This window comes from Cyanistes caeruleus, chromosome Z (assembly GCF_971803275.1).
Source record: "Cyanistes caeruleus chromosome Z, bCyaCae1.hap1.1, whole genome shotgun sequence".
Lineage (NCBI taxonomy): Eukaryota > Metazoa > Chordata > Aves > Passeriformes > Paridae > Cyanistes > Cyanistes caeruleus.
Window position 1 is genome coordinate 50,040,648 of NC_141732.1, and position 18,613 is coordinate 50,059,260.

Consider the following 18,613-nt stretch of genomic DNA (forward strand, 5'->3'; position numbering starts at 1 on the left):
TAAGCACAATTACTCAACATTGTCCCCACTGAGCTGCAGTATTTTAAAGGTACCAGTGTCAAAGGGTTAGAGAGCAGAGCCCTGTCACTGATGGAAATACTATACGTCAGATCTGTAAGGAAGTTACAGTGATCAGAAAGAGGAATGCAATGCTAAACAATGTTATCATCAGCACACTGAAGGAATGCTTTTACTTCCTATAATGTTACAGAGGGGACTGACCTCAGCCTGTATGCAGTAGAGCACAGCACAGATTTACATTAGCTAAACATTTTTGACCTTTCATCTGCAGTAAAATGGTGTCCCTCACAGCAGTGGAGGAAGATGGAAATTCTCTTCCAGTCTCCCCAGTTCTGGCAGATGCTATTATGCTCTGCAAACTTTTTATACTGTTATACTATTTAGTTTAATAGAAGTGTCCAAATAAATCAAAGGATGAGGGAAGGTCTTTTTTTATGCACACCCCTTTCTAGCACTGTACACCTAGCTGTCCTGTACATTGTGTTATCAAAGACCAGCTCAAGTGAGGATGAAATAGACACCCCCACTGTACTTGCTAGATTTCAGGTTCCCAGGGAACACTGGACAGTCTGGACAGTTTGATGTAATCCTACTATAATGTAGCTGAAGCTATCTGGGCTCAAGGATTTATTAGTTGTGAACGTTCATTTTTGTTTTTACTGGGTTAGTGCCAGTAAATAAGTCACCAAAACCACTAGCTGAGTGTCATATGATAGGAAAAGGCTGGGATCACAAGTAAGCCTTCTGTCTTTTAACAAAAAAAAAGTGCTGAGGTAAGCAGCGTCAAACCCAGCTGCATCAACATGATGGTGGGAAGACAAATGAGAGCTTTCACTGCTGGATACAGGGGATAGAGAGCCCACAGTATGAAAAACCTCTTCATATTCCAGAAACAGCTGTCATAACTGAAACTGCGAGGGACTGCTTTTTAAACCACGAGCTTTGATAAGGAGTATTCTCTCACCAATCCTTTCTCTAGACAATAAACACACTTCTAGCAGAACAGCCCATCTGAAAGGTGACTAGAGATTTAAATACCTTCAAAGGTTTCCAACCCCCTCTTTTTATAACTTCTCCCAAATGCTTATGTTGAGTTCCCAGCTGGCATTTCTGAAGTATCTATCACTACAGTATCTGGCTGCTGAGCCATATGAGCTCAATAATAACTGAGTAATGTAAAACATAGATTTTTTTTCCTATGGGAGGCTGAACTTCACAAAGTTAGATCTAACATTTACCTTGTTATTGGTAACAGTGAATAATTAAAAGAGACACAATAGAAGGGACATGGGGTCATTTTATAATAAATATCCAGGCAATGACAGCTTTGAAATATTCTGTTGGCCTCTCCCTGTGTGTATTCTGGGAACAGGGGGTCACGTGAAGTCAAGGGTGATGAAATGCATGTGCTCCTGATCTGACCTGCTACAAAGGGGGGAAGGTATGAAGGAACATGCAAGGGTCTAAGCTCTGCATGTGCAAGTGTGTGTGTGCATGCACGTGCATGCAACATTTGCGTAGGGCAAAGAACAGAGAATCATGAGGTGGGGGAGGGAGGTGTTCAGCACTGGTGGTGGAATGAATTCCAGACAGGGACTGCTTTCTCTCCACAGGGCCTGCCAGCTCCTTGTGGCTGTTGCCTGGGCAATGGCTGGGGAATTATAAGGAATGCTTGGAAACTATATCCTTCTGTTGGGCTCATAGATGGAGTAAAAGGGGGTGGGTGGCTTTTCTCTGTCTATTTCTTTTTTATATTCAGCAGATTAGACAGGCAGGTTGCTGTGGTGACGACATGGAGGAGGTCCCTTGCACACCTGCACCACAAACAAGGAGTCCTGCCAACAGAGACTTAAGGAATCCCAAAGGCGTCTTTCTTTTTTCTGTTGCCTTTTTTTTTTCTTCCTTTCCTATGGCAAGTGCAAAAGAGAAGAGAAAAGGGGAAGGAAGAGGAGGATGTAGCAGAAGAGAGAAGAGGGGGAGATGAAGAGAAAAGACAATATTTCATCAGATTAGCTGAGCAGCAGTGCTTGCTTACTGTGAAATAAGGTGTGCATAAACAAGATGCACAACCTGAGCAAGGTGCTTTTAGGAGAGAAAAAACAAGTGTAATTTTGATTTTACATACTGACAGCCCTGAATTTCATGATGTCTGTGGTGGAAACCTAAATAAAGTAACTATGAAAATGGCTGAACTCAGGGACAAGTCACAGAGATGTGACTAGAGTGTTTAAAGCTAAAAACTGAAATGACTCCTTTCTATCAGGAAGGGGTATTTATGCTTGTGCCTACACACAAGATTCCATTTAGTAGAAATTCCTGCCTTTTGAAAAAGCTGAAGAATGGTGTGAAAATTGACATTATGTGCCTGCTCCTTTGCTAAAAGAAAGTATCCGAAGGAGACAGATGTGGGAAGGGGGCGTAAAGAGAAAAATAAAAGAGAACCTTTATAACCAAGAGGTCCTCAAGACCAGTGTGTTGCTCTTGGGTGCCATGGCATTTCTCCAGCTTCCTTTTGCTCAGCTCAATGCAGAGATACTGTCTCTTCCTCATGTCTTCTGTCCATCTTCTTCGAAGCTTTCTCTTTTCCCTTTGTCTGTTTTTTCCTCACTGTCCCTTTAGAATCCCTTTCAGTCGTCTTTTCTCTACATCTAAAATGACTGCTTGCATGCCTATGGCACTATCCAATGTATATGCAAACAGATTAAATCAAATTAAAAATGTATGTATATTAACAGGTAGAGAATGCATGTCATTGTTTCTACATATGCCAGAGTTCGTCTGTGATTTCTCCACTTTGCAAGTGTGTCTTGTTCTTGAAAGGATGAAGGTTACCACCAACTAAGATGTCTGATAAATTAAAAGAAAAAAATGTTGAAGTCTTCAAATTAATAAAGTTAACAAGCACCTGAAACCTGCACCATAAATGGTGAAACAGGAGGGAGAAGAGGAGATTGGAAGAGTCAGGGACTTTAACCACTCTTTCATTCTTGGATACAGCAGATGTCAGGAGCATTTGCCAGCCTGCCAGGGAAAAAAGAATATTGCTATTCTCCTTACTGCCCTCCATCCAGTTGTTTTCGTTTTTTTTCCATACATGGAGTTTCATGTAAGTAGAGAAGTATGCAAGAGAATTTTCTGCAGCTACCAGTGATAATGACCTTACAATTAGAGTGTGGATTACTCAAATATAATGAGACTCAGTTGATCTCATGACCAGTTACATCTTCGTAAATAGTTGCCCAATCTATTTGTAAGATGAGGCTAAAAAAGTTAAGATTCTGTTGCTTGTTTATCAGTAATTTTCATGGAAGTTTATCCACATTTATAGAAGGTAATGGCTTGTTCAGATCCTGTATATTTGGTTTCCTTTTCCTTGCCTTTGTTTCGTTTTAAGGTTAACTCTAGCTTTTCTTCTGGATAAACTGCATTGCTGTGTCAATGGCAATGTTTATAGAAAAAAACACTTTATGGATAATCTAAAACCACCATAAATGCAAAATACAGCTACTGCTCATCAGATTATTCAGATTCTGAGCTAGAGCTCAAGTCAATAGCATTTGGAAGAACAACTCTGAAAGAGATTGCATGTACCCCATTACAGATAAACTCAGTGAGTAATGCATCAGTTCTTCAGTCAGAAGCCTGGGGGGGATCACACAGGCACATTTCTTTACTAGAGGACAACTGTGGGTACTTTAATGCCCTCTGTTGTGCTCTTTTGCAGTGACATCCTACACTGAACTCTGTTCTACACAGACAATTCTAAAAAAGCTCTGAGTTAATAAAATATATGACCCTGGGTCTGATGGCAAACATGAACTGATTATTCAAAAGATCATACTTTGTCCTTCCCAGAGCTGGTTTAGGACAGTGAAAATTCTTATCTTGGTGTCAATGTCAATCTTTAATCAGTCTTTACACGTAAACTCAGCTGTTTTACTTTTCTCTCTCTAAAATCAAAACATCACCAATAAGGAGTGTATGCAAGAGACAAACCAATATGCACACCGTGATTACATGCAATGAAGGAAAAACCAAAAAATCCATTCGAGATAACAAAGATAACAAGAGTTGTACTTCCTTTCTGAAAGTAAGGGAAATAAATGAGAATTCATGGAGAAATTACCCTTCTTGCATCCTATGGCTGGCTTCCATCTACTGTGCTTACTTTTCACATTTACAGGTTTCTGAGACCCACCTTGACCTGCCAAATCTACCCTAAGCAAAACAAATAACAGTGGCACTCCCCTTTGCTGAGGAACAACTGGTACTATTTCTAGCTGACAGGTCTCCCAAGCATGCAGAATTCTGAAGCATGATCCAGCCAGTGCTGGGAGCATGAACTGAAAAATATTGGGGTTTTATGAGGTGATAGTCATTGATCAGGTTTTGATCATTGAAAGGGAAAAAAACCCAAGATTTCCAAAATTGGAAGCATTATCTGGTATAAAAAAATTGTATCTATTATTCTAATCAACACAGAAAAACAATCCACTTTCAGAGAGAAAAGGAGATTTTGATTGAAGATGCATTTTGTCAATGAGTACTAGATTGTTTTCTTTACATGAAAAAATGATAGATTTCTTGCATTTTTTCAACTGTCTTTGAAAGCTAAATTTAAGAGAGTGAGACACAGAGTTGTTCATGCCTGACTCAGAAATGCAATAATTCAGAAGTCTGCATGAAACACTGCATGATAATAGAGATTTTCCTGGTACCCCAGGAAAACAAAACAAAAAAAAAAAAAACAAAAAAAAAAAAAAAAGTGACACATTTTTCTTTCAAAATACTGCATGAACATGCATGATGTTATCATTTTACACCCTCTGGTACTTCCCAAAGGAGTGAAAAACAAAGGGAATGAAAAATGCCTTGAGAAATCAGCCATGTGCAATGAAAGATTTTACAGAGGCCATTTAAAAATGCTAGCTATAGACCCCATATTTTTTAAGGGTCACAGTCATTGATCTGGAAAACTGAAAACATCCAGCCTGAACAGATATGTAAGCAAAGTGCCTTGAAAAGAGATACTGAAAGCTGTTTGATTTGCTTTTCTTATCTCTAGACTTCCTCCCAGGAAGAGTAAGAGGCTGGAAATGTCCTGGCCTCTTAGGTGGCCCTACCTCTCTGGCTGATGGATGTGCTGCACCACACTAGTGGCAGTTTGAACAAGAGTGGTCTGGTCTGCCTTTTAGGTTGGCAGCACAAGTCTAAAAGTAGGTCTGAGTGGAAGAGGAAAAAGACATACAGTAAAAATCAGGGCAAGGCTGCATCTGGGGCACCAGCCAGCCTGAACTTCTGCAAATTCCCTGCTGATATTGTAGGAAAGGAATGTGGGTTCTCATTATGCTCTTCACATGCATGGCCATCATAACTAGTGTACAGGGTTCTTCAGAGTCTCAGGGATGAAATCCAATGCTCTACAGCTGGCTGATACCCTTCCCCCACCTCAAGTGCATGCAGAAAAGGGGAGATCTGTTTGTGTGGCTTGTCTTAAATTGACTTGTTCTGGAGCTGTAAATTGCTTCAAGGCTCTTCAAGATGAAGGACTATGTAAATGTGGGGCAGTTATCAATGTAAACGGAATGCACATGCAAATTAAATACTCTAAATGTGTTTGGAATTAAATAAATGTGTTTTTGCTTGAAAATTTGGCATGTGATTAATCAACATGCTCTGAATGAGTGCAAGTACTAGTGGTGTATATTGCCAAACTATCTGAGCAATTTAGTACCCATTTAAGGTACCCACCTAGGTCCCTGGAAAGGAAACTCACTATTACATGAATATTCTCATGGGCCTTCTTAAAAGCACTATTTAAAAAATAAACATTGCAGAAACCATCGTGTTTTACTTTTAAGCCTGTTTTGAAGTGTAACCACCTCTGGGCTGAAATGTGCCAGCTGTTCAGCAATGCCAGGTTAACCCTGCCTCCCATTTGAGGAGAAGTGAATAACACAACATATGAATTCAAACCATAGTGGTTTTTAGATGAAATATTGTAATTAATGTTGAAATTTCATTAAAAAATTAGGAAAAGCCTGATTCATTTGATTTTCACTAAAATGTACATAATATTTAAAGGTTAGATACCTTTACTGAGCATCTAAAAACTGATAAACATTCTATCTTGATTAAAACTTTCTTTCCTTGTTTGAAAAAGTATTTTTTCCAAACAGTGTTTAATTTTACAAAATATGGTAGAGTTACATATCTGGTTTAAAGTTTTAGTAATGTGTCATCTTGATACTGCTTTTCCAAGAGCTCATTTGAGCTTTCATTGCCCTTCCACATTTTTTTCGTTTTTACCTGCATGAAGGCATGTGGTTTTGAGCAGTGAAAAATTAAGATTCATTTGATATACTTCTTTTAAATGCCATTCTTCTTGCATGTTGCTTTTCAGGTATAAAGTGGTGTTACCTCGTTATGCCAGCTCTTATTACAGGCTCTCTCTCTTCCCAAGCATTTCAGGAACTCAGTGTTACTCTGGAAAGTACTCTTCCCCAAGCTCCTGTGTTTTTTTCTTTCACCAAATGTAACAATTCCTCAATTGTTAAAATATGAAAGACTCAACATGTCTTCTAAAGTTTTCATTACATCCAAACCCATCAGAATAAATTTGCTTTTAAATTTTATATGCTAAATTAAATGAATAAATGGGAAGTCATGGTAAACTGTCTCACCCAATGCCTTCAGTAAGAAAAGAGAGATTTCTTTTTTTGAGAGTCATTTAAAAGTCTTTAAAAACTTTTGCCAATAATTGTACCTATAGGTACATATTAATATGCATTTGCCTGATTTCTGTTTTCTATCCCATACACAGATTATGAGACCCAATCCAAAGAACAGATAATTAATTACTTTCCATTGCCACGGCATTTTTCTGTCTATTTTTCCTATGTAGTCTCTAAAACTTATTAATAACTTGGTATTTCTTTGGTGATTTTTCCTTTCTTTAGTCTACCATAGGTAGTGGGTTATAAGTAATGGACACAGGCTATAAGTGGGCTATATGTGGGCATAGGTAATAGAACCTTAACTGACTGTTTCCTCTTTTTTGACTTTCAAGTCTAGGAAATTTTATCAGGAAAATTGTAGTTAGTTTCGTTAAGATTAGCTGACATTAAATTAAAATTTATGCATTTTATCTACCCAAGGTGATTTTACCTTTACCTGTATTCTGCTTTGCAACTATAAAAGCATCTAGATAACTCACTAGATAGAAAAGATCATCTTTTCAGGCTTACACCTACTACAGCTAGACTGAGATTTAAGTACGGCTGATTGTATAGCCATAAATTATAAGGGGGCAATTTCAGAATGTGTTGCTTCATTTTTAATTTAAAAAGAAACAAAAAAAAGAGGTGTAGCCAAACAGGTGCATTTTTATTCTGATTCTGTTAAGGCCTGCAAGCATGTCTTGTACTGCTATTGAAAGGTATATTACTATTGAAATTGTCATTGAAGAGCTTGATTTCTTGATCCCACCAGAGATATTGCAGATAGATGTGAATTCAGCTGTGGGCCTCATGGGCCAACGGGCCATTCTTGCACTTTGAGATCAGAAGCAGTCAGGAATGTAAACCCAACTATAGACAGGGGCTGGATAGATCAAAATAGTGTGCATTTGGGGAATGCAGTCCACATGGGGCCTGCAGAAGTTCTTTTCCAGTCATCTGCTTATAAGGCCCTTTATTTGTATTCAATATTTGAAGATGTTCTGAAGTAGAATAGAGACAATTTTTCTTAATAATTCAGTCAAATCTTTAGGTTTTCTGTCATGCCTCTGGGTTTCCAAATCTATCCATTGTCCAGGAAACTCTGTTTGGAGTTTATCTGGGACAACAAACATGTGACCAAGATCTTCCAGTGTAAGTCAAACTCGAGACAAGCACATACTTTGTTATGAAATCTATTCCTATTTTTCAGAGTCAGCAAGACAACTATCTGCTTCATCAACCTTACGAAATAAACTTTCCAAAACCAGAAGTATGTCACACTTATTACGACACTATTTTGGAGCAGCTAGATCTCTGAAACAACACATGTAAGTGAAAACAGTGATAGAGCATTTCTTCTCCATCTTGTTTAGCTACAGAAGTCATATGATTGCCAACATTTGTTTTCGGCATCCTTTGTCTCAGTCGTCTTGTAATCATGGATTTGGGTTCAAATTTAAAGCTGCAAGCAGAAATGTACCTACTGATCTCATTCTCTCTGTTCTTCTGACCCAAGACGTTGGCCAAAATTCAGGTTAGGAGATTGTTCAGTGGTATGAAGCCATATCTCTTTCTTGTTCACAGAAAAGATAATTTTTTTTTTTTTTTTCCTCTGAATATGGAGAAACCAAGCAGAAGGTAGCTGTCTACTCACAACTTCAAACCTTTTTTGCCTCAAAATAAAAGCTGTTTAAATTTGCTCTTTTTTTTCAATTCTGTGTTGGTCAGGCTTCATATAAAAGCTTTTGTTTTCAAGCTGTTCTATTTTCTTTTTTTCTTCTACTCTGAGGCAATTGATCCTTCAGAGAATTAATTCACATCAAATCACTCTGTGCTACTGCTCTGGGCAACAGAGAGCACTTACATTGATTCAAGGACCACGTTTGTTTCCGCTGTGAATATACTTACCAAAACTCAGTGGCTTATTTGCCTGCAAGCTGGCTGTTATGTTCATGGACCTCCATCCTGATAGTATAACCCAAACCATTCAAAATTAATGACTGATTTTTTTTTACATAAAATATATAGAAAGTATCTCAAAATATTACAGTCAGCACATGAATATTAGCAACCAGTATTAAAACACAGAAGGACACATATCAAGGTATGTGCAATATACACCAGTACAACTAGTTTGTAGGCTGCTAGGTTTCTCAATCTTAAAAATTCACAATTTCTCAAACACAAATAAAAAAATAAATAGGTGTTAGGATGCATTTACTTTATTCTTCCTTTGAATGTGTCTTTTCTTTGACCATATTATGTATTTTAAAGTTTTTCCATAGCTTAATAAAGAAATGTTAATCTGGCTGAGTGACACAGCTACTCATCATACTGGTGCTAACTTCCTCAGATTTTTATTTTCTCTTCAACCTCCCTCTCAACATTGCTTTTATTTTTCATGGGTTTATTGTAACTCTTCTGCAACACACCTTTTATTGACTCAAAGAGTTAGGGTGCACTGCCCCTGCTAATTCCTTTGTAGAAGGACTTGGCCCAGTCTCGGTGAAAGTCAATTTGTCATTTGACAAATGGGAATAGGTTCAGGTCTTATTGAATGGGACCATGAGATCAAAAGGTCCATAAGACTTGTGGTTTCTGTCCCATGCCAAAATATTGCTGCAGTGAAGTTTTATTTTTTAGCCTATCCATGCTAACAGCACTGTGGCAACCCTTTCTGACACAGAGCTACCTCTAGAAAGCTCTTAGAATACAGGGAAAAACTTTAGTAGTTCAAACTATGAAAATCAAATTCTTTACCTCCCTAGATGGCATAGAAAGAACCTTCAGACAACACAGACTAAAGATAAACTTGAAATTTCTGAATAAAACATACTGTGGAATTTTTGCACATCTGTGGTACTTTCTCACTCTCTGCTGAAGTGATGCAGTAAATTGAAAAATGTCCTATTAGGGAGAATCTTTTATCTTACCACACGTAGAATTCTGGAGTCAGTCTAATGAATATAATGTTCCTAATAGCTATGAATTTGCACTGGGGCACAGGAGATCAGAGCAAACTGTCATCTCTAAGTCAGCATCGAAACGGTCAGCTTGTGTCGAATACTTAAGCTGCTTGCCACTTTCTTTGTCTTAATTTTTTTTCTGTATTTCTTTATTCAGTGCAGCGTTATGGACTTGGAAAAGCAGAAGAAGAAAGATACAAAGTCAACAAAATAATTCCAGGGTCTAGCAGCTTAGCTATCCTACCATCTGTTTAAAAGGACAAAACATTAAATAAAACAAAACTTGTGGTCCAACAGCTATGTCTGCAGAGAAGAAACAGTGCTATACTTTAAATTCTAGGCAACACCCTTTGGATCAAAATATTACGACAACAGATAGCAGTGACCACATTTAATGGATACTCACACAGCTAGGCCATGACTCAGACTGCTTACTGTTGTTTGGAACTGAAACCTGAGAGCAGAGAAGCGAGAGGAAAAGAAACCTTGTGTTAAGCTGGCATGCACCAGTGAATAAATGGCTGGCATTTGCAAAGCTGCATTGCAGGGAAGCTTTTAACAGTTTGCCACTGCCAGCTGATGTCTCTTTAAGCGTCACTGCCAAGAAGCCAAAACTGGAAGCAGGTGCAGGGGTAGAGGAATTGAATGTGGAAAGGGAGAGAAAGAAAGAACAGTACTTCTGTTGTTAAAATTCTCTTGCTTTCATTAAAACCTAAACAAAGCTTTACTTTAAACTTGAATAATAAATTTTAGTGTGATAGACTCCTGCCTATCTAGTTTGACAATCCTCTTACTTTCATACACTGATGTAAAAGAACTTTGTTGAGCTTCCCCCCGCCCCCCGTAAAGCCTTGGATTGACTGAGAGAATGCTGTATACTGATTATGGCAGCTTTCTTTTAGAGATTGAGAGCATCTGCTTCGTAATGCCTCTTGTTCCTTCCCCCAAGCAAAGTGCTTTTTACACACTCCCACCTCTATTAGTCCAGGGCCTGGGAACAGAGCAGTTTCCCCAGATCAAGTCTCTGTCTTTGCTGTGCCATGTCACTGGTTCAGGACCTTAGTAAACTGCTGTCTGATAAGATGCATAGCAGGAAACATTAGGTGCTAAGAATTTACATTTGTAAATACACTAATGCAATGGGCTACTGATTATTTTGTGAAATATCTTCTGTTCTTTTTCTTAAGATCAGCTATAAAAAGCATTGAGACCGGTATAGCCTACATATTAGTGAGCTCTGCAAGAAACTTTGTGAGAGGTCTTGGCTGCCTTTAGGGATGCCACAAAGAGGAAATACATTTGCTAATCATAAGGAGCACAAGGCCAAAAAGAAGAAAGATAAAACATCTTTTTATGAAGGTAAAACCTCAAAACCCTGAAATGCACATGGCTGAAGGTGGGAAGCTTCTCTGAAACTCTTTACTAAAAGCCTTGATTTCTAATCATTTCATACTTACTGGTCCCACTGATAAGAGAAAAGGTGCGTCACTTAGTAGAACTGGGAATTTGGGCATCTTTATTGTTTACTACCCTTTAAGGAATTCCTTCTATTGGCAGCTAAAATATTTTCCTTTCTGATTTGGTTTTTCTGTAGATAAAAGCAGCAGCTAAAGTCATACTGGGCAGTTAAAAAAACCAAATAAAGCAAAATAAAAGAAATCAACATAAATGAATGCTTCTGTGTCACTTGTGATTTAAAATTCTTCCTTCCCAGGTTCTAAATACTATGATTTTGAATCAAAAGCTGTATTTTTTATTTCAGATTTTTTCTGTCTCAGGAGAGGTTGTTGAAACTAAATTGATGACTGTCTTACTGTTTAGAAGTAGCACAGTCTTGAAACTGACTTGATTTTCCATTTATACAGACTGTGTATTCTAAAGGAAAATAATTCTACTTTTCCAGTTTATATTGCATATTAAAACATTTTTGTGTTTTTAATGATAGTGAATTTTCTCCTCTTAAACTTTTACTTAGTATCCAACTGCTTCTTACTCTCCTCTTTCAAAATGTCCAGGAAATTAAGGACTGAGATACAGGCATGTCAGTATTTCCATTTGCCACTCGTCTTTATAATGGCATCTCATTTTCAGAGTGCTAATAAACTGATTCAAAGTGGTAATATTCCTCTAACTCAGCAAGAAACATACAGTCTGCTTCAGGATAAAAAATGTACAGAACATGCAAAAGAGAATTTACAAATCAACAGTGAACTCAGGCTGAACATTCATTTCCCAGTAAAAGTGAGCAGTCCTTCAATTAATTAAATTGATGTATACGTTGTAGGATTTTTAAAATACCTACCCTAAGCTTTCAAGTGTTTCCTCCAACTCTAACAATCTGGGGGGAACTAGTCTTCTATTCTGACAAAAACTGATATTCTCAAAAGAATGATTCCAATAGCTGGAGCTCTTTAGAAAGGCACCAAAACGTTTGGATAAGTACAGAGGTAAATCACTTATCTTTTCAAAAGAGAGATTAAACATAAGTAAATCTATTGTGTTTTCTGTGAAATGTCATTGCATATAAGACTGCCCACATATGGTAAAACATTAAGGCTTTCTTAACACACAGGACTGGCTTGGACAAGTAGGGGTCTGCTCATCAAACTAAAGGGAAAGAAGCAACTGCATAGGCTGAGGAAACTAGGACAGGTGACCTGGGAAGAGTGTAGAGATGAAGTTTGGTTGTGTAGGAATGGGGTGACTAAGACCAAGGTGAAGCTGGTACTGAACCTGACATGTGATGCAAAGAATAATGGTATTTACAGGTATGTTAAATAAAAAGAAAAAGGAAGGTCAAAGAAAGTAACTCTCCTGATAATCAATGCTGGAAAAATGGACACCACAGATGAGAAGAAGGCTGAAGTACTCAACAACCTTTTTGCCTCAGTCTTCAATGACAATCTCTCTTTCCACACCTCTTGACATATGGACATATATGGACAGCAGGATAGGGACCCAGGAAGCAAAAGCTTTCAATGTATTTTTTTGAAAAATTGTGAGCACCAAAAGGACATTGACCTGTTGGAGTTAATCCAGAGGAGGTATACCAAGTTGATTAGATGGATGGAGCAGCTCTGCTGTGAGGAATGGCTAAGAGAATTGGGATTGCTCAGCCTGGGAAAGAGAAGGTGACCTAATTATGGCCTTCCACTACCTAGTGGGAGTCTACAAGGAAGAGGAAGAGGTACATTTTACAAGAGCGTGTGGTGACAGGACAAGAGGGAATGGCTTTAACCTGGAAGAGAGTAGGTTTAGATTAGCTATTAGGAAAAAAAATATTCACTGTCAGGATGGTGAGACACTGAAACAGGTTTCCCAGAGAAGTTATGGCTGTCTTGCTCCTGAAGGTGTTCAAGGCCAGATTAGATGAGGTTCTGAACTGCCTGGTCTAGTGGAAGGTGCCCCCCTCATGGCAGGGGGGTTTGTAACTAGATATCCGTTTAAGCTCCCTTCCAACCGAAACCGTTATATGATCCTATGACCTTCTCAAGCCCTGTAGATGTAGTTTTAGATCTGCATGTATAGTTTTGACAAGTCAATTCTTCTCATTAGGAATCAAACTGAAGTCTTTTCCCAGTGCAAGTCCTATATTTTTTCATGTGGAACATAAGCCAGACTGTAACAACATAAGAAGAGAATTCTTTGAGTAAGCTTCCAGGAACTGTCCTGGATGAAGTATCCAGAGTATGTGAGATTTGGAGCAAGCAAGCACCAAAAGCAGAGATATGCATTTGTGGTATGTTCCAAATTGTGGTAGGAACTAAATGATAAAGGTGTAGTCTCTGTGTGCATGATGGATAAGAGGCACATATGAATCAGACAGAGTCATCTCATTCTGCTCTTTTTTATCCTTGAACTTATATCCTCCTATTTTTTTTTTCTTTTTTAGGAGCATTTATACCGGTTTGAAGAGATGAGATATTTCAAAGGATTATCATAGCAAAATGAAACACTGTACGTTTAAGCATTTGATCTCTGCTAAACATTGCTATAACTTCTCTGGTTTTATTTCTGCAGCACTCAGGAAAACATTTGAAACTCTAAGCACTTTGCAGTTATGATTAAATTATGATTATGACTATTGTTAGATTATGATTAAAATTTAAAACAATGAGTGTTTTAAGATAAATATGAATATATTTTTATATAGATAGGTACACACAAAAAGATGCTCATACTCTAACAAAAGTACAATAGCTCATTTGTAAAGTCAAGAAACTGCAAATGGGGTACATTTTCTGTAAACTGAACTAGCTTATAGTTATATATATAAAAAAATATACAACCAGGGCCTATTAAATGAAACCATAGATGAAGTGAACTTATGTCATCGGTCTTTGAATTTTGTACATTTTGAACACTATCCAAAAATTATAATCCACTGTTTGAAATACTATATCAGTGGAGAAGGAGAAATGATCTCCCCATTATAAACTTATAGCCTCAAACATTCACATCCTGCTGTAAATATATCACATACTGTATCATGTTGCTTATGGAAAAATTACTTTTTTTTTTCCTTTAGTTTGCTGACCCTTTTGCTGCAGATTAATATTTGGCAAAGTAAGGGCCCTAATTATTCTTTTCCATTTTACTCTTCGTGAAAATAATCTCTCTATTTTATATTTCCTTATTCATTATGATCTGTATTGGTCAAATAATGAAATTCAATGCACCCTGTGAATGATGTGACTGTATGTATGGTTGCAGTTGCTTAGTCTCTGAACTGATGTTATTATTCTGTGTGCTGATGCATTTCATGATCCTTACATGTAGAATGAAGTTCTTGGATGGGTTTTAAGTATTATATGTCTAAAATCAAAATGACAAAATATATAACAAAAGGTCAGACTACGTTAAATATGATGATAACAAGACTTATGCAAGTAACTTTGCATAAGAAAAAATCTCTCATGGCAGAAACAAGCATGTTTTCTTCTGGGTATTTTGGGTTGGTAAAGTTTAAGCAAAGAAATACTAAGTACCTTCAAGATCCTCAAGTATGCGGGGCCCAATTTCCAAAGTAAAACACAATATTAGGTCATTATTAGATTCTGGTGCATTTTGAAATGTGAAATCAAAGCCTTTAAGCTTTTCTTGCTTTATATTCTAGTAAATTGCAACAGGATTCTTCCTCTATAGCATAAAAATCCACTTTCATTAACAAAGCATTTATTTCATTTTTCACTCTAAGCACTTTTTTCAACAAGTATCTTTTATTGGGATTTTTTTCAGTGTGGAAACAAAGCACCTTACAAACTATTTACTCACTAAAGTGCATGGCATCAGAGAAAAGGTTCATAATAGTTGTTGTCATTAAGAGAGTTCTACTTTTTAGTGAATTTTTTACACTTGTGACTGGTTAGAAAGGTATTTCTGATTCTGTAAATTTTGGGTGGGATCCTCTTCCTGATTTATTACCTGAGTATTCTCTTACTGTTTGGGTGTTTCTTTCACAATATTAAAATTTGGTGTTTCTTTCTCAGTGTCCGTGACATTACATCAGCACCCAGTAATTGTCACATTTCATATCATCATAAGTGGAATAGAGGATGGTGATCCATATAAGCAAATAGGTAGTCTGGCTGCAAAACAAGAGAACACAAACAGACATAAAAATTTCAAAGCCAGAATCTCTGCAAGCCAAGATATATAGAATGGTAGCTGTGGTTTCAGCTGGGGCAACGCCAAAATGCAGAAAATTGTGCTACTTCAGATTTTTACATTAATTGAAGTGTCAACTGAAATTAAAAGGTTTTCTTTTTTAACTTCTCACTGTGCATAAATAAAACCTGAAAAGTAAGGTGCATTAGTACTACATACATTTATTTTTCCTGGTATTTGGAGGTTATTCTGTTCTCAGATATGTACGGGGTTTGGGCAATTTTTCCCTACAGGTGTTGCTGCGAAGAGGAATGAAAAGTAGATGCTTATAGAGAAAAGTTTGTCCATGTTCAAACACACACTTTCTCTGCTATAAACTTTTGAAGAAAGTTCTTAAGCAAGCCACGAGTCTATCAAGTTGGTTACTGGACCTCTATCCCAAAGTAAATTTTATCACTTGAAGCACATTTTTTTTTTTTGGCCCTAAATACTATAATCTTTTCATGTCCTGTTTCCTTTATATCTACCTTCCTTCTTTGTACATGTACCCAAATTTGCACACTTGGCAACACAGAAGTGTGTTTCATCTTATTGTAAGCTTCTTCCTACAAAACTTTGGGCTGAATATAAATGAAGCACCATGAGACACAGTAAACAACTCTTCCCAGCTATGATATGAAGGTCTTTTTTCCATCTGCTATCTGAGTAGAGGAAAAACCCAGACCTACCTATGGCAGACAGAATCTCAGGACCGACTATGAAAAAAATTGTGTGGTTATTGGTAGCTAATACATTAGAAGCAAGGACAGCCTTTGCAGAGAGTTCTTCAAAATGAAGGTACTACTTAGCTCCCACTAGCTGCTAGAACAAACTTAAAACCACTAGTAGGTTTTGCATGCAACCACTTACACTTTTCCTGGCTGCACTGGAAAAAAAATAGCAGAAATATCTTATTGCCTTACATAATAATGCTAATGTTATAGATTTATTATTTTCATGAATTTTCACAGGGAAAGGGCCTAGGCCTAATTCTAGTACACTTTTTTCTCTTTTTCTCCACAATAATCAGTGAATTGACTGCCTTCTTGTTCACTGGAGAAATCCTGCTGAATTCTTCTGCTCACTAATTGTATTTTATTAATTGTATTTAATACATCTATGTATTGCCCAGTTTTCTAAGAAATGCTGTCTTAGAAATGAAATCACACAGCATTTCAACTGCCTTTGGGTTCCAAGGTAGATGTACAATAATTCAAAATTATAATGGTTTCAAATCAAAAACCATGTTTTTGGATTTGCCATGACATTCTCTGTAAGTGAAAAAGAGTAACTTTTCTGAATATTCAATAGTTTCTAAATAAAATCAGGAACAGATATAGACACATTTCTTTACATGGTATACCTGCAGGACCACAGATTTTTGTTAGTGGCTAGTAGACCGGACAAGAGTAATGCCTTTAATCCTTATTCAATGACTCCATGTCAAACACACATTTTTCATTCCAGTGTATCTGAAATGGCTGCTCATATAGGACCCCTGATGGGAGATGAAACTGAGAGATAGGCCTCTACTAAGTATAGTAATATGAGCTATGAAGAATGACTACCAAAAAAAACCCCCAAAAAATCAAAATTCGACAAACAAACAAAAAGTGCCAACAACATTTTTCTTAGTTGGGACTTTTACAGCATTTATTTCCTTAATACATTCAGTATTAAGAATTTTTTTCCACAGATCACTGGAGCTCCTTTGTTTTCAGAAATGTAAGCCTTATTCATGGGTGAAATTATGGCCATAAAAAACAATTTTAGCAGGACCTACTGGTTAATTTTAGAAAAAAACCTGATGGTCATCTGCAAACATTTAATAACAGAATGAGAACAAAAACAGGCTGAAAAACACTCCTACTCACTCCACATGCTTATTCTTTGTGTCAAAGATTTGTGTTTGTTGGCAAAGGTAAGGATTTTCAAAATTGTGACAGCTAGACTCAATTTGTCTTATAAATACTTACTTATGTCTGGATTTTTCCAGAATTCATACTTTCAGATTAAAGTATCAAATTCAAACTGCTCAAGGAGTGTGAAATTTCAAAGAAGTTTTACCTGCTTATATTCCTTCTTCAGAGTATAATATTTAAAGCCATCCATATATTATATATTTTGTGGGAATAAAGATTTAGATTTGTGTGAGTAAAGATACATCAAGTCTATCTTCTTCATATTGATATAATTAATTCAAACTCAGAGCAATTCAGAAATTATCCTACTCAGAACACTGAGCAGAACTGACAAGGTGGGTATTTATGTCTTAGATGTGAGCTGAGCTATCAAGAAAAAAAATAAAAACTGAACAGCAATAACAATTGTCTTCCTAAATTTAACCAGTTATCTTAGAAACAGTAGTGTAAACAATAAAATAAAATTTTAATTAACCATTCACTGATGTCAAAACATATCAATAGACTTTCTAAAATAAGTTGCCAATTAAAATCATGCAGTATTTTCTTTGGCATAATAACAGCTCCTTATATGGCATTATTAGCCTAATTTTCTTTCCTAAAATTTTGCATAATTAGAATACACACTGCAGTCTAAGATGAAACCAAGACATTACTTTGTAGTTTAACTGCAGATGGATTTGAGTAAAAATTCTGGAAAAAGTTCCAAACTTTTCAAAGCTTGGGAATGTTTGAATCCGGTTTTGTGGTAGTTTTGTGCTCCAGTGTATTCTGTGGAAGCATTCTTGTAGGGTTACACAGGAGCTGGATCAGACCCTCAGAATATAATGTAAATGGACAGTATCATAAATTTCTGTATTACAAGAGCATGAACTGTAGGATTCTGTGAGGAAAAAAAAATAGAATTGATATACTTTTCTTAAAGTGTAATCTAGTTTCCAGCTGAAGAGTTCTGCTTATATCTATTAATATGACAACAACTATAAAATTGCCATTGTCAAAAAAATTGAAGGGTTTAGACTTGCTCTACTTGATGCACCAGCTGAGTATAAAATAAAACGTAAAAATAAAAAAAAAGAGATAATTTGCATGGTCATTAAATGAATCCATTCTTTGTAATAAATACATCAGTCATGGAAACTTCAGCCTTGTTAAGATTCTGTAACAATTCTTACTTCTTAATGAGGCTTTTTTCTAGCCAGAGGGGAAAAAATAATAGTACCATATTCAAAATCTGTTGAGAATAAAATGTTTTTGGTTTTTTTGCAGCTAAGAAAACTGTTCAAATTAATTTCAAATTTTTTCAACAGAAACCAGGCAGCACACCAGTTTCTGAGGA

The 18,613-nt window shown here is 36.7% G+C and overlaps 2 long non-coding RNA genes across 5 annotated transcripts in view; one reads left to right on the plus strand and one right to left on the minus strand.

The window, feature by feature from the left end:
• Positions 1-18,613, minus strand: part of LOC111940783 (uncharacterized) — a 61,053-nt gene that overhangs the window by 30,777 nt on the left and 11,663 nt on the right. For all 4 annotated transcript variants that reach the window (XR_015280296.1, XR_015280294.1, XR_015280295.1 and 1 more), the window contains one exon: positions 15,131-15,294. This is a non-coding gene — a long non-coding RNA (uncharacterized LOC111940783). The remainder of the gene's footprint in view (positions 1-15,130; positions 15,295-18,613) is intronic.
• Positions 7,718-14,527, plus strand: LOC147648434 (uncharacterized). Its single transcript, XR_015280297.1, has 2 exons — positions 7,718-8,068; positions 9,864-14,527. It is a non-coding gene; the product is annotated as an uncharacterized LOC147648434 (long non-coding RNA).